The sequence below is a fragment of the Mirounga leonina genome, unplaced genomic scaffold (genome assembly GCF_011800145.1).
Source record: "Mirounga leonina isolate KUSES-001 unplaced genomic scaffold, KU_Mleo_1.0 Mir_151, whole genome shotgun sequence".
NCBI classification, from domain to species: Eukaryota; Metazoa; Chordata; class Mammalia; order Carnivora; family Phocidae; genus Mirounga; species Mirounga leonina.
The window spans coordinates 80,883,793-80,898,968 of NW_023270377.1; positions in this window are offsets into that span (position 1 = coordinate 80,883,793).

A 15,176-nucleotide genomic window follows, 5' to 3' on the forward strand; every position below is an offset into this window, starting at 1 on the left:
TTTTTATTATGTTAGTCACCATATATTACATCATTAGTTTTTGATGTAAGTGTTCCATGATTCATTGTTTGCGTATAACACCCAGTGCTCCATGCAGAACGTGCCCTCTTTAATACCCATCACCAGGCTAACCCATCCTCCCACCCCACTCCCCTCTAGAACCCTCAGTTTGTTTCTCAGAGTCCATAGTCTCTCATGATTTGTCTCCCCCTCCGATTCTCCCCCCTTCATTCTTACACTACTGCTATCTTCTTCTTCTTCTTTTTTTTTAACATATAATGTATTATTTGCTTCAGAGGTACAGATCTGTGATTCAACAGTCTTGCACACTTCACAGAGCTCACCATAGCACATACCCTCCCCAGTGTCTATCACCCAGCTACCTTATCCCTCCCACCCCCACCACTCCAGCAACCCTCAGTTTGTTTCCTGAGATTAAGAATTCCTCATATCAGTGAGATCATATGATACCTGTCTTTCTCTGATTGACTTATTTTGCTCAGCATAATACCCTCCAGTTCCATCCACATTGTTGCAAATGGCAAGATTTCATTCTTTTTGATGGCTGCATAATATTCCATTGTATATATATACCACATCTTCTTTATCCATTCATCTGTCGATGGACATCTTGGCTCTTTCCGCAGTTTGGCTATTGTGAACATTGCTGCTATAAACATCGGGGTGCACGTACCCCTTCGGATCCCTACATTTGTATCTTTGGGATAAATACCCAGTAGTGCAATTGCTGGATCGTATGGTAAATCTATTTTCAACTTTTTGAAGAACCTCCATACTGTTTTCCAGAGTGGCTGCACCAGCTTGCATTCCCACCAACAGTGTAGGAGGGTCCCCCTTTCTCCGCATCCCCGCCAACATCTGTCGTTTCCTGACTTGTTAATTTTAGCCATTCTGACTGGTGTGAGGTGATATGTCATTGAGGTTTTGATTTGGATTTCCCTGATGCCGAGCGATGTTGAGCACTTTTTCCTGTGTCTGTTGGCCATTTGGATGTCTTCTTTGGAAAAGTGTCTGTTCATGTCTTCTGCCCATTTCTTGATTGGATAATTTGTTCTTTGGGTGTTGAGTTTGATAAGTTCTTTATAGATTTTGGATACTAGCCCTTTATCTGATATGTCATTTGCAACTATCTTCTCCCATTCTGTCGATTGTCTTTTGGTTTTGTTGACTGTTTCTTTTGCTGTGCAAAAGCTTTTTATCTTGATGAGGTCCCGATAGTTCATTTTTGCCCTTGCTTCCCTTGCCTTTGGTGATGTTGCTTTTTAAATGACCCCATACCACCAAATCCTGGAGCATGAAAGCCAGGGGCAGATGACTTTTTCTCTGTCTGCTACTAACTACTCTTGCGTGGATCCAACTTGTTTCATCCTCAGTTCCAGAACTTTTGGTTCTGGCTCTTCATGCAGACTCTTTGTATTGGAATTTAGGACTCAGTTTCCTGCTCACTCCTAGGATCTAGGTTAAAAGGGAACAGTTCTTTCATTGTAATATCTATGGTTTTTTTTTTTATACAATGTAATAGAATAACAATCTTTCAAAACTGACTGGTCAGCTTGACTGGCAAGTTCATGTAGCTTTGTATGGTTTCTATATTCTTGGACACTCTGTTTTCTCAACTGTGAAATAAATAATTTGTAATTAATGATGCACATGCTGTTTTTCAACTTTATCATTTCATGCTATGTAATTGAAGACAAAATCTGCTTTAAATGATAGACACACTCTAGATATAGGTAGGTATATTTTGTTTAATTTTTGTATATGTTATTAATCACATACCAATTATAGTCATAGTTTGTGCTGGATTATGACAGTAGAAGGCCCCGACTAAGCCAGCCTCTGAGGTCTAGGCAGAATTTCGTATTTTCTTAGTAAAGTATGAAAACACACACGCAGAAACAACATTGTTTAATATTCCAAACCAAAACGTAAAATTAGTAAAATCTATATTATGTAGCCTTTGAATATCACTTACATCTTAGTTGAGAAATTAGAATACATTTCTTATGGATCTTATAGAGCAAAATCAATAATTACATTCTCATATGATAAACTATGCATTAGTAGAATGAACACCTTAAATATAAAATGTTGAGAAGCTGAATGTGTGAGAAACAAGAAAGGGATATACCTAAGAAAGAAAGTTAGTGGAGTAAATACTGAAGCCTATACGTCTGTAAAGATGTATTTTTTCCTACTAACATTATTGGTATCTCCTTTGAAGTACAGGATTTATATTAGATCATAAGATTTTCCAGGGAGGAGACCTAAGTTTACCTAATTTCAACTTCCATCTCCTACCATGGCACTTGACAATGACAAACCAATTTTGGCTGAATTGGAAGTTCTTTAGCAGGTCAGGTCAAAATAAATATGGTCTGATTTCACCAATTAGGGGAAGAAGCTATAGAGATAGTATATTTTTTTCCTGTCAGGCTGATAAGCATTTATATTATCTAGATTTCTAACTTATTCATAAATCTAATCCAGTTCCAGGTGTGTGTGTATGTGTGTGTGTGTGTGTGTATTGATGAGGGACAACTTAATACTTTTAAATTTATGTAGAAAAATAGGAAGAAAAAATACCTAGAGATTTTTAAGAATAAGGGGGAAGTACTTATACTGCCAGGTTCTGAAACCGATTATAAAGCTAAAATAATTGTAGTATATTTGTACTCATTCCACAATAGATGGAAAAATTTAAGAGAACAGAATTGAAAGCCAAGAAAGCAACCTAATACATATTAAGCATGTTCCATCAGATCAGTGACAAAAGATGAAATAGTTGGTTGATGGATGCTGAAATATTTAGTATAAGATATTTTAAAAGTTACTCGAAATAAGCTTCAGAAGAATTAAGTTGTTAAGTATAAAACATTAATTTAAAGCAAGTAGGTAGAAACCTATATGATGCTGGACTATCAAAGGGTTTTTTTAAACATGACATCAAAAGGAGAAACCATAACTGAAACAGAAAAATTTTACTCTTAAAAGACTTAAAAGACTTCTCTATAGCAAAAATCATCATAAACATTGAAAAGACAAGTAGCGACCTGGAAAATGTATTTGTATCACAAATTTCTCATCAGTTCAAAGAAACAAGAAACAAACATATAACCACTCAGTAGGTATCAGGCAAAAGACATGAATGGAAAATCTGGCCAAGAAACATAAAAATGATTTTTTTTTTTTTACTGTGATAAAGATGAAAAAAATTCACATGGCAAATGCTTTAATTTTCCCATCATTTAAGAATTATCAGTATATTTACAGAAATACTTGAAAATAAAAGATAAAACATAAAAAGCTGAAAAAATTGGCAAAAGCAAAAGTGAGTAACAACAACAAAACATACAGGAATGTAAGACAAAGTAAGAAATAAGATTACTATGCAATTGTCTAATTTCCTAGATATAAGTCACCAGTATGACTAGGGGCTTCCCATTGTTCAGAGAAAAATTAAAAATAGCATAAGTTTATAAGTCACACTATCCATGATACAAGGACAAAGCAGTGGATAGCTATCCTATTACTGGGAATATGTATTATAACATTGGTCCTTGAAAGTAAATTCAGTAAAAAAAACAAAAACAAAAACAAAAAAACAACAAGTAAATTCTAGAAGCTTTCTGAGTTCATCTATTGCATTCTCTAGTAAGATATTCGTAAACTAAGGGGGCGCCTGGGTGGCTCAGTCGTTAAGCGTCTGCCTTCGGCTCAGGTCATGATCCCAGGGTCCTGGGATCGAGTCCCACATCGGGCTCCTTGCTCAGCGGGAAGCCTGCTTCTCCCTCCCACTCCCCCTGCTTGTGTTCCTGCTCTCGCTATCTCTCTAAAAAAAAAAAAAAAATTCGTAAACTAAGATATCAATTTCTTTGTTTTTTAAAATGAGGTACATCTTCAAGTTATATTTGCCTGCATTCCTGAAAACAATACTATGTACACACTGGTGATCAAATTATTTTTGATGGTAATTAGCTTAATGTTCAAAACTTGCTTTATTCTTCCATTTACAAAATTAGTTTCAAGATGTTGATTGCACTAGTTGGACATCATTTACAGTATAGTGATGAATCATTAATCTTTTAATATTTATGTTATGTCTATATTTGGACAAACATGATAAGAAATTGCTTTTTGAAAAAAAGTGCAAGAAAGGTAAATGTGTAGTTCTCTTCTGCGGAATGATGGTTAGTCTTAGCAATTTAAAATAGAGTTCCACCATTCTTTTTTTTTTTTTTTTAAAGATTTTATTTATTTATTTGAGAGAGAGAATGAGAGAGAGAGAGCATGAGAGGGGGGAGGGTCAGAGGGAGAAGCAGACTCCCCGCTGAGCAGGGAGCCCGATGCGGGACTCGATCCCGGGACTCCAGGATCATGACCTGAGCCAAAGGCAGTCGCTTAACCAACTGAGCCACCCAGGCGCCCCCCACCATTCTTTTTTTTTTTAATATACTTTAAAAAATTATTTATTTTATTTATTTTTATTTATTTTTATTATGTTCAGTTAGCCACTGTATCCACCATTCTAATCACAGCTGATGTTACTCCTTATGATGATCTGGAGTTTAGTAGGTTTACTTGTGTTCAGATCTCCTCCTCTTAAAGAATGGATCATTTTTGACCTATACATTATAGAATAGAGAAAGGGCTGTCAGGGACTCTGGTGAGTCTTTCACTTAGGACATCCCTTCCATGTTTGTGTGTTAGGAGCACTGGCAATTATTTGGTTCATGAAATTGTTATTAGAAAGCATTTTGGGCCCTGAATGACCAGTTTGGCTATCTACATTTGTTTAACCTTCAGGATTCAGTCACCCTTACATCACATAGTTTAGTAGCTTTACTTGTGTTCAGATCTCCTCCTCTTAAAGAATGGATCATTTTTGACCTATACATTATAGAATAGAGCCTTTATCACTTTATGTTAGAGTTCTTAGTCCAGAAAGCAGCCATGGTGTTCATAAGAACTCCCAGTTTGATTCAAAACTTGAGTGGGTTTCTACAGCATAAATAGAAAAGTCACCATTATTAGCAACATTCAAAATTTTACCAATATCTGAGCAAGACAGAGTCCAATTTCTCTAAACTTAACCTTTAAAATGTTTACTTCTTTGATATCTGGCTATTCTCTCAGATACCTGAATGCTCTTTTGGAAATGAATTACTCCATTACTTTGCTATAGATGGCCCCAAGATAAGTTGTGAATATTTCCTGTAATTCCATAAAGAATAGGACATATGCCACTATGTGCTGGTAAACTAGCTATTTGAAAGAAAGAAAGAAAAGAGCAAAGGCCTGATTTGTACTGTTTGTTAATTTCTATGGTGTAAATATTTCCCCCATGGCCAATTTCAGCAACCAACAGTTTATCAACCAGTTCAAAAATTCCTGAATATTTAACATTTGTCTGTGAACAAGAGCTCACTGGCTTGCACATACCACTGTGTGTGTGCACGTGCATGTAAATGGCAGTCCCTTTGGAGATAGTATTGAATCTGTTTAGGATTCTGAGAACTAAAAAGAAAAGATAAAGGTAGATATAGAATCATCTAGGGATTTGTTGCAAATTTACTTGCAGATTGTTAAAATTCATCCCTACTCATCACCTATGTCTTTTAAGAAATATTTTAAAGTTTTCCCATGAGACCTTAGCTTTTAAAATATCATTTGCATTCCTTTGGCCTCTGTAATACCTATCCATTTAAATATATCACTGGCTGATCCTCCTCCCTGTATTGGCAGGCGGTTTCTTTTAGTCTAAGAGCATCTGTAGATAGCATTGTCTTGGTACAGGATCAGGCTGAATGGTGGGTGACTTGAGGTGAATATTTTTCATAGCTATAGCTGCAAATGAGCTGGGAGAAGAGAGGATAGAACTTTTTTTTTCCTTGCTGCTTGAGGGTTGTTCTGTGCCTGGATAACAGAGGTTAGTGTAATGGATTAGAAATTAAGCTATCAACTATTACTAAATACCCATGAACTTAGAGATGAGGCTGAGGTGAGGGTGTATAAAAATAGGTAAAAATACATTGGTTTTGCATTCAATAAAATTGTAATAGTATTTCTTCAAGACAGAGGCATGTGTCTCTGGGTGTTAACTGGTGGTTAAGGTGTCCAACATTAGAACTTAATATTGGAATTTGGTAGAAATAAGATTAGAGCACATGTTGACTGGTGTTCATTCTTAACCTCCATGAAGCAGATAGAGGCATTTTTTATTTATATATCAGAATGGCATGAAGGGCTAGGGACAGAGTAGATACTTATAAACATTTATTAGAATCTGTCACTTTTCAGTAATAGACAATAATAGTGACTAGCAATGAGTAAGATATTATGTTAGGTATTATACTACATACTCTATAATTATAATATATTTTTATATATATTATAAATATAATTATACTACATACTCTTCATATAATTCCCACAACAACTTCATGAAAGAAGTATATTAGTACTAATTTATAATTAGGAATACTAAGGCTTATATAAGTTGAGAACTGGATTCAATTTAAAATTATTTTTATGTTTTCAAACCCATGTGTCAATTTATAAATTTATGTGTGATTAATTTGCATATCATGGGAACAAAGTGATAAATTAATACTACCTAACAGATATGTGTATTAAGTTTGGAATGACATGGTTTAAACTGCCTGCCAAATTTGGGGTGTGAAGGGTTCTCTCAGTGGCAGTTCAGTTTGAGGGCATTGCTCACCAAGCCAACAGCATGTGACATTACTCTCATTATAATGCAGTGATTTCTTGGCCAGCATCCATAATTCTTACCAGTTACTATGTGTACTTTTAAGTAATCTGGGATTATGTCTTATGGACTCCTGTGTCCCTAACTCAAGTGAAATCATGACTAAAAATTGCCATGTGAACCAGGAATTCCACAGATAAAGAAATAAAATAGGCTGACATCAATGGAGTAAAAATCCAGGCTCTCTTAGATGCATTTAAAGATGAATTAATAAGCGTTATTGGCTTCATGCTTCACCTTTGTATGCAGCACTTTGTATGCAAGAATTCCTAATGGTTTCATGCCTTATGTCTATTACAGATCTATTGGACATTTTCAGGAACTGTGTTTCTGTTCATGAATAAACATTTTTGATGTTAATATATTTACATAAACTATTTACAGTTCATTTTGATGTGATATGGAAAAAAGTGGGGGCACAAGTGGCCTTTTTTTTTAACCAACCAAAGTATATTTCATCTTTTTTCTTATATAAAATTTCAGTGTATTTTTGAATCACTTGCCATTTTCCAGGAAACTACCCAACATGTAAATTGAGAGATGTTAATATATATGTCACTGAGTTGTTTTTTAAAAACCACAGCCCTGAAAAAGAAAAATCAAACATAATAAATAGGAGAGATTTCCATTCAGAATCTGGAGAATCCAGTAAAATGTAATTAGATAATTCTTACTTTCTTTTGGAAAGAAGTATTCTGATTTTTTAAGAAGATTTTATTAAGAGAGAAAGAGAGAGAGAGAGAGCATGAGTGAGGGGCTCAGAAGGAGAGGGAGAAGTATACTACCTGCTGAGCAGGGAGTCTGATGCTGGGTTGGATCCCAGGACCCTGAGATCATGACCTGAGCCTAAGGCAGATACTTAACCGACTGAGCTACCCAGGTGCCCGAGTAATCTGATTTTTTAAAGAAAGTTGACATTTTCTCAGTTAATGCATTCTCATAAGAATTTATCACAATTGACCGTATCAAAGGAACATTAAACAAAATAATATTTTCATCTTCAGCTTTATAACAAGGTGGTCAACAAGCTTTACATACAGGTGGTCTTCATAGGACTGTTTTTTTAAATGTCCTCTCTCAGTGATCCAAGAACATAAATAAATAAATAAACACTGTTGGGAGGAGTTTTAGCTACTATGGTGCAGGGATGCATGAAATAAGGTATGAAAAATTAACAAACAATACAAAGTAGCATGCAATCAACATGTTTTCCCGTAAGATATAAGTTCTAAATTTGGTCAGAGAAAAAAGATAGCGCTGGTGTAGCGAGTAAGTCTTCGGGGAGAAAATAAGACTAGATACTTGACCTAGATTTTGAAGACAAAGAATAAATGAGTTGATATTGGTAGATAGAGAACTAGGAACATATAAGCTAAGGGAGAGTTAAGGTTATCATGCCATCATGATATCAAGATCAATGGTAAAGAATGATGAAGAACTTTATATGAGTAGAACATATCATTTGTAGTAAAAAATACTGGAAGCCATGGTTTCTAGATTATAAGGTCCATGAGGGCACAGCTTGTGTCTGGCTTATTTCCTCAGTACCTAGGATTGTGCCTGTACTTGAAACATGGTAGGAGTTTTACACACATTTTTTGCCTGACTTTTAATACCTGAGTTAAGGATCTATATGTAAAGCGGGTACACATAAGTAATTTTAGCCCCAGTACAGTGGAAATACCGGTACAATAAGAATCAAATTTCCTGAGTTCATATTCTGACTCTTTTGTATACTTTCTAGTTGTATAACTTTGACCAGTTTTTATTAACTTTCTGAATTTTAGCTTCCTCATCTGAAAAATGGGTATAAAAATACAAGCATGCCAGATCCATTGGGAAGATGAGAAAAGATAGTATTTGAGGAAGAACTTTGTCGGCTGTTTTATAATCTCTCATTTAAGATGCTATTAATAAAAGGAGGAGTCCTTGCCCAGTTGCTCTGCTTATGCTTCATCTGGATGACTGAGATTGTTATGTGTTCATCCTTAGCCAGTCTTCCTTTTCTAGGCACAGTGCCTAGACTGCATTTCCCAGTTTCCTTCCTTTGCATTTAGGTGGGGCCATATAACTAAATTTCAGCCAATGAGATGTGGGTGAAGTTAGTGTATGCCAATTCCAAGCCTGCCCCAACAAAAGCCTCTGATGCAACCTCCCACATTTTCTTTTTTCCTTTTATTTGCATAATGAAGAAAACTCTGAAGATCTAGAAGGTGGAGGCAAAAGATAAAACTTGGGTCCCTCAGTCATCACTTAATAGAAAGCCACCTTGTGGGGCGGGGGGGATACTTGAAAAGGAATATCCACATTGGATAGTTGCATGAACTAGACTTCTGTTGTGTTGAGCAAGCTGGAATTTCAGGATTACTTTTACAGCAGTGATCCCATTTAACTTAAAAAATACAGCAGCAGTTCACTGAAGGTCTTGATCAGGTAGTATCATATAGAAAGTCCTATTTGGATGAACAGTTATGCAGTGGTATGTAGCAGGCTTTGAAAGGGAGTCAGAGTAGATAAGATTAAAGGGGAATGTTGTGAAGATTAAGTGTCAAGTGCCTCAATTTGTACAGGTGTAAACGGTGGAAATGTGCAGAAGCGGGTATACTCAGTAGATGATCTGAGATAAGAGTCGAACTCTACACTAGCTTGACTAGACAGTGTCTGGAAAAATTAGTGATAGAAGCTACAATTAGGGGGAAAAAAAAAAAAAACCAACTTGGTCTTATAGGGTGGTTGATTTTGTCCAGCTACCGGAGCTGGCTTGGGCTCAGATCTGAGAAATTGTGGGCTCAGAAGAGATCAATAGCCCTTTCCCACATTTTAATTTGTTTTATCCTATTTTTTATCTATAATCATAAGGAATCAATAGACAAACAGACCTATCCTCATCCTGGGCTTCCTGACATGTGAGGAGGGCACCAGCAACATACTATAAATTCTCTTACATGCTCTGGTTATCTTTCTATAACGACATATTTTATCTTCTTTTTTTAACATTGTAATTTATTGTGTTGGTTTCGATAGAAATTTATGTAAACTCGTACACAAACTCAAGCTTTGGCTGATAATAGGAAGAGAGTTCTAAGCAAAATATTTATATATCAGCATAGGAAGATGCACTACATTTATGCTTGTCTTTACTGATGCCACTGTGTACTATGTCTGAAGAGCAAAGTCTAAGAAGGTAATTTTCTTGATCATTAGAAAGTCATTCATTTAATATCAGGAAGCAGACATACAAACAATTTAAAAGCAGCATAAAAAATATAAAGAATTTGAAAGTTCCAAAAGTTCTGTGAGATAGCTACCATTGAATTCTGGTTGGGAAGTTGAGGAAAACTTCATATAGAAAAAGACATGAAAATACTGACAATAATGGTCATGATAGTGGTTATGTAGGTTTCTAAATGTGAGCCAACAACACACCTATGAAATAGATGTTATTATTATCTAAAACTGATTCAGAGAAGATGGGGAGTTACAATCAGCTAGTAGAAAGTGAAATTGAGGTTTAGACTCACATGAGTGAGTCTATATATTACATTTTAATCCAAAAGTAAGCCACATATTTGGAGAATGGGTAACAATATCAGATAGTACATAAAAGCAAATGAATATTCTTTATCATGAGCACAGAGATTTAAAGGAGACAGAGATCCTACTGTGAAGGTTAGGCAAGGCTTTCCAGAGGGGTAGCAAAAAAAACCCAAAAAACAAAACTGTATGCTATTCTTTTATTCAGTCAAAACCTCATGTAGTGTGAGCTTTTCACAATTCATATGACCAACACGAAGCTCTCACTGAATGTGCTGACCCAGCTTACAAAGGAAAACGAGGGTTTTATATGTAGACATATTATCTGCCATGTTTGGCCAAATATTTCCACTAGTTTGTATGAAAACAAAACCCGTCTCTATTAAGAACAAGTTGTAGTCTCTGTGCTATGATTTCTGTAATCTTATTTCCTATTCACTAATGCAAGTTTTTTTCTCATGAAAGATCAGCTCATTATTGACTCATCTCCAGTCTAAGGTCCTATATGTGCACACTCACTGGAACAGATCAATTTATTTCAGGAGCGAGAATGTGGAAACCAAAGGTCACAGGCACTTGGCTTCATTTATTTTCTGGACTTAAAATCTATTAATTACATATCCTATATCCAAGCAACTACAGGGAAAAATGTTTTACACCTTTAGATTTTTAAAAAGTGTTTTAGTAGATTATCTCAATTTCTGTTGAGGGAACGACGTGTTTTGGAGTTGTAATTATGTACAATTTTGTCAATTTCCAAGGTTTATGCAGTATTGTGCCCTAAATATCTAATACAAGTGTAATATGAAAGTTTAATTATTTGTTTTATACTGACACAAGATGGCACTTAGCCTGCTTCTTTGCAGTGATAGTAGATAGACCTTTATTGGGGATTTTAACAGGGGTCTCAAGCTATAGCCTGCAGGCCTAATCGGGTCCACTCTCTGATTTTTATAAAGTTTCCAAAGTGTCATTGGAACTCAGCCATGCTCATTCCATTGCATATTTTCTATGGCCACTTTCACGCTATAATGGCAGATTTGAGTAGACCATATGGTCCACAAAGCCTAAAATATTTACTATCTGGTCCTTTACAGCAAGTTTGCCAAGCTCTGGTGTGGTTCAGGAAATTTATATTTTAATCTTCTTTACCTATTCCCAAACCAGGAAGAACTTGAAGTTATTATAAGTAGAGTTGATAAAACTCTAACAGTTGGTGCAAAATAGTGAGAAGAGCACAGTATCTGAAGACGAAAAGGCTTGGCTTAATGCTTGTATGTATCAAAGATAACATATTTAAAGGCAATACAATATTGCAACTGTGAAAATAGCTTATTTTAGAGTCACCTCAGTTCACGTTAGTCATTTTCAATCATGGTTTGGTGACACCCTAAGAAGTCTTCAGTCATCTCAAGACTAGCTATATGGTTTTGTCTATTGAGTACTTAAAATTCAATTTGATAGTATCCTGCGTTACCATGGAGGGGGGCGCGGTTGGTTAAAGGAAGTTTTTCCACGTCAAACTAAGGATTCATTGAAAACAATTAAAATGTTTGGAAGTCATTAGGTTAGACCGTGTTCGTGTAAATATAAGTTAGACCTTGATCTTAAGAAGTTAAAAATCAGGAGGCAGAACATAAATTTTATGTGTGGACATAGATAAGTGATTAACACACAAGGAATTGCATCGTGTTATAAGGAAGTTACTAACAAAATTCTTGGAGTGGGATGAAATCAGAATAGAACACAAATCAGATATTCTTTGGAGAATCAAGGATTTTATAGAAGTGGAGAAATTTGGGATAGACCAAAAAGAGTAGGGAAAGTAGAACATTCCATGGAAAATGGGATATTAAGAACAAATGCAGAGGAGTACAAAAGCACAGAGATATTCTGATAACAGTGTGTTATGACTGGAACAGACATAGACCAATAATACTACTGAAAAATAAATACTGGAAAAGAACACTGGACCAATTCTTGGGAACCATAAAACTAGAAAATACTGTCCAGCTGAGTAATAAGGGCTTACATTTTATGAAGATGCTGGAAATGAAAAAGAAGGAACCACTTTAATAAATATAACATTTTCAAGTGTTTACAGGCACTCATGTATTATATCTACTAGTCCTCACAACCTACCTGTGATAGGCATTATCTCTAAGGAATGAATGAGGAAAGGGAGGCTTAGAGAGGCTAAAGACCAGTAGTGAGGGGAAGTAGAGATTCAAATGCAGACATTTGAGTTCTAAGTCCACTATTCCTATGTTATATCACATTGCTGCTTGGATGAAGAAAGCAGAGAGAGAGAGGATTTAGAGGTAATTTTGTGGTTTCAGACCTTAGTGGGAATTTTGACTTATAAGTAAGAACCGCCTTAGTAGGGGAAAGGGATAACTTTGATATAGATCCTATGGCACATGAAGGGGTGATGAATTTAGAAGTCACTAAACTCTACCTCTGAAACATAATGCACTATGTGTTAATTGATTTTGAATTAAAAAAAGAAAAAGAAAAAAGACAGTTGGAAATCTAGTTCAGGGACTCAGATGACCTGCGCTGAAGACTTCTTCCTAATCTACAAGTCTAGTAACCTTCATTTATGTACTCATGCTGCCCCTTCTCCCATGTCTTTCCAGCGTGTTTCAACTGTCTGGGTCCTCCTATTACTGACTGGAAGGTCATGAAACTTTAAAAAGAGGGGGGAGAAATAGGAAGACAGGGTGCCAATATGCACATTCTAGGTACATGTGCTTCTATCTTCATCCACCCTTTGGAGTTGGGGGTGGATGTACTGGATTTTATGCCAACCTGTCTGTACTTTTCTTGGGCAGCTTTGGGCATAGGATTGATGGGCAGGAACCAAGAACAGAGTTTTATTTTTCTTGATTCTGTCAGAGGTCTGTTATCTTTCTGGTTTTAAGACATACTAGAAGGACCTAAGGGGGAAATGGAATTTAGGTCGTGGGGATATGTGGCAAGTATAGACAAATTTCCTTAAAAAAATAAAAGTGCCCATAAAGTGGAAAATTTCCTGACTTACTGTACAGCCTAAGTGTGGACAACTAATAGCCTGGATGTCTCAATATTTCACTGAGCAAATCTTGGACAAAGTTCTTATTCTGTGGAGTGGAACATGGTCAGACTAAGAATCAAGAAATCTAGGTGTCAAACTTGGCTCTAAGGTAAACTAGATGAGTGATTATTCTTAAGTTCATTCTCTGTAAAAGAAGGATGATGTGGCCTAATTCCCTCAGTTGCTAAAGACGAAAATGTTACAATAAAAATTGAAGTACACTCTGAAGAAGGTCTACAAAGAGCTCTTCTTCCCTCTGTTTCTACATCATTTTACTATCCTAACCACTTTTCTTTATCTCTCCCTGTTTTGTTCTTTCATACCTATGCCACCCCTTCCAATCCTGAGCCAGGGGTGAACTTAGCAAAATGTATCCTTTCATGATCACTGCATCTCAACCGCCTGAAAGGGTCAAAAATGATATAACAACAATTTACTTTTGAACCTGTGTATTTCTTTAAATAAAAGGCAAAACCCTAATATAATCCTACGGCATTGACATAGGAGAAAATTACTATAATTATGCAAATTAAAATAAGTCAACAAGCTTCAGAACACAATACACGATAAGTAATGTTTTTAAAAATAACAGTCACTGAGCCTGGTCATTTGCACTTAATAATAGGCTCAGGAGGGAGCCTAGTGTCTGGGGAGAAACAGCTGTGGTAATAGATGTATTATGGCTTTGATAGGTTCTCTCTAGTAGTTTTATTTCTGTATTTGCTTTATATTATAGAATGCTCCCAGAGTGCCCTGCTATTGAAATTCCCATCATATCCAGGGCTTTAATTAAGTGATTGGATTTGACAGAACTTGAACTGAGGAGGCCCACCACTATGTCAGTTTATGCCAGGATGATATTATCAGGGCGCTGGCAAGTACATGCTTAGACCTTAATTTATGTCTTGAGCTGTTTCACTGTGTAACATAAGGAACACATGCCTCACGTGATTTTAAAAGGCATTGAATTTGGCTTATCACAGTTATATGGTCTTCATAAAGTCCAAAAGACAGATGATACAAAGGGAGTATTTCGGCATCATGAGTAATGGAAAGCATATGAGTTTTGAAACTCGGAACTCCCAGGTTTAAGTCTCAGATCTATCACTCATTACTGGATCATCTTGGATAAATGACCTAATTTTTCAGAGCCTCAGATACCTCTTTTTAAAAATGTTATTCCAGTTACCCTAGGACTAATGTGAAAGTTTGTTATAATGTAAATAAGCTCTGAGCCTAGTAGGTATGTGGTAGGAGATTAATAAAGATTATTTCCTCCCCTAACCCCTCATTTGAAATTAGCTATTGTTTCTAGGAGTGTTTTTCCATTTCTTTCCATCTGTGAATCTTTGAGATATAGGAGCTATCTCTTGGGTTTAAGACAAATTTGGCCAAGAGGGCCCAAGGTTGGCAGGGGTTGTAAGCACTTTAATTCATTTTGGAAAAAAAAATAAAACAACACCATTTTCAGCAGGTTGGCCTTGTGGCTTTCCTCTCACAGCTCAGTCCATCCCACATAGACCTTGTCAAATAACGTGTCAATGCTTTATCCCAGCGGAGCTGGAAGCAGCTGCAACATGCTGGTAGAATGTCAAATACTGATCACATACACTGATTTGTGGTTTTCCTGTCTCTGTATGAAGCATCTTGTTGCAGACCAGCTCCTACTTCCTGGGTAACAGGAAACACACTCATTTCATAATGAGTAACAGAACTTGCTTTTGTCCAAACCAAACCTAAGTCCAAAGTTTGGATGTCTGGAATTGTTTGGTT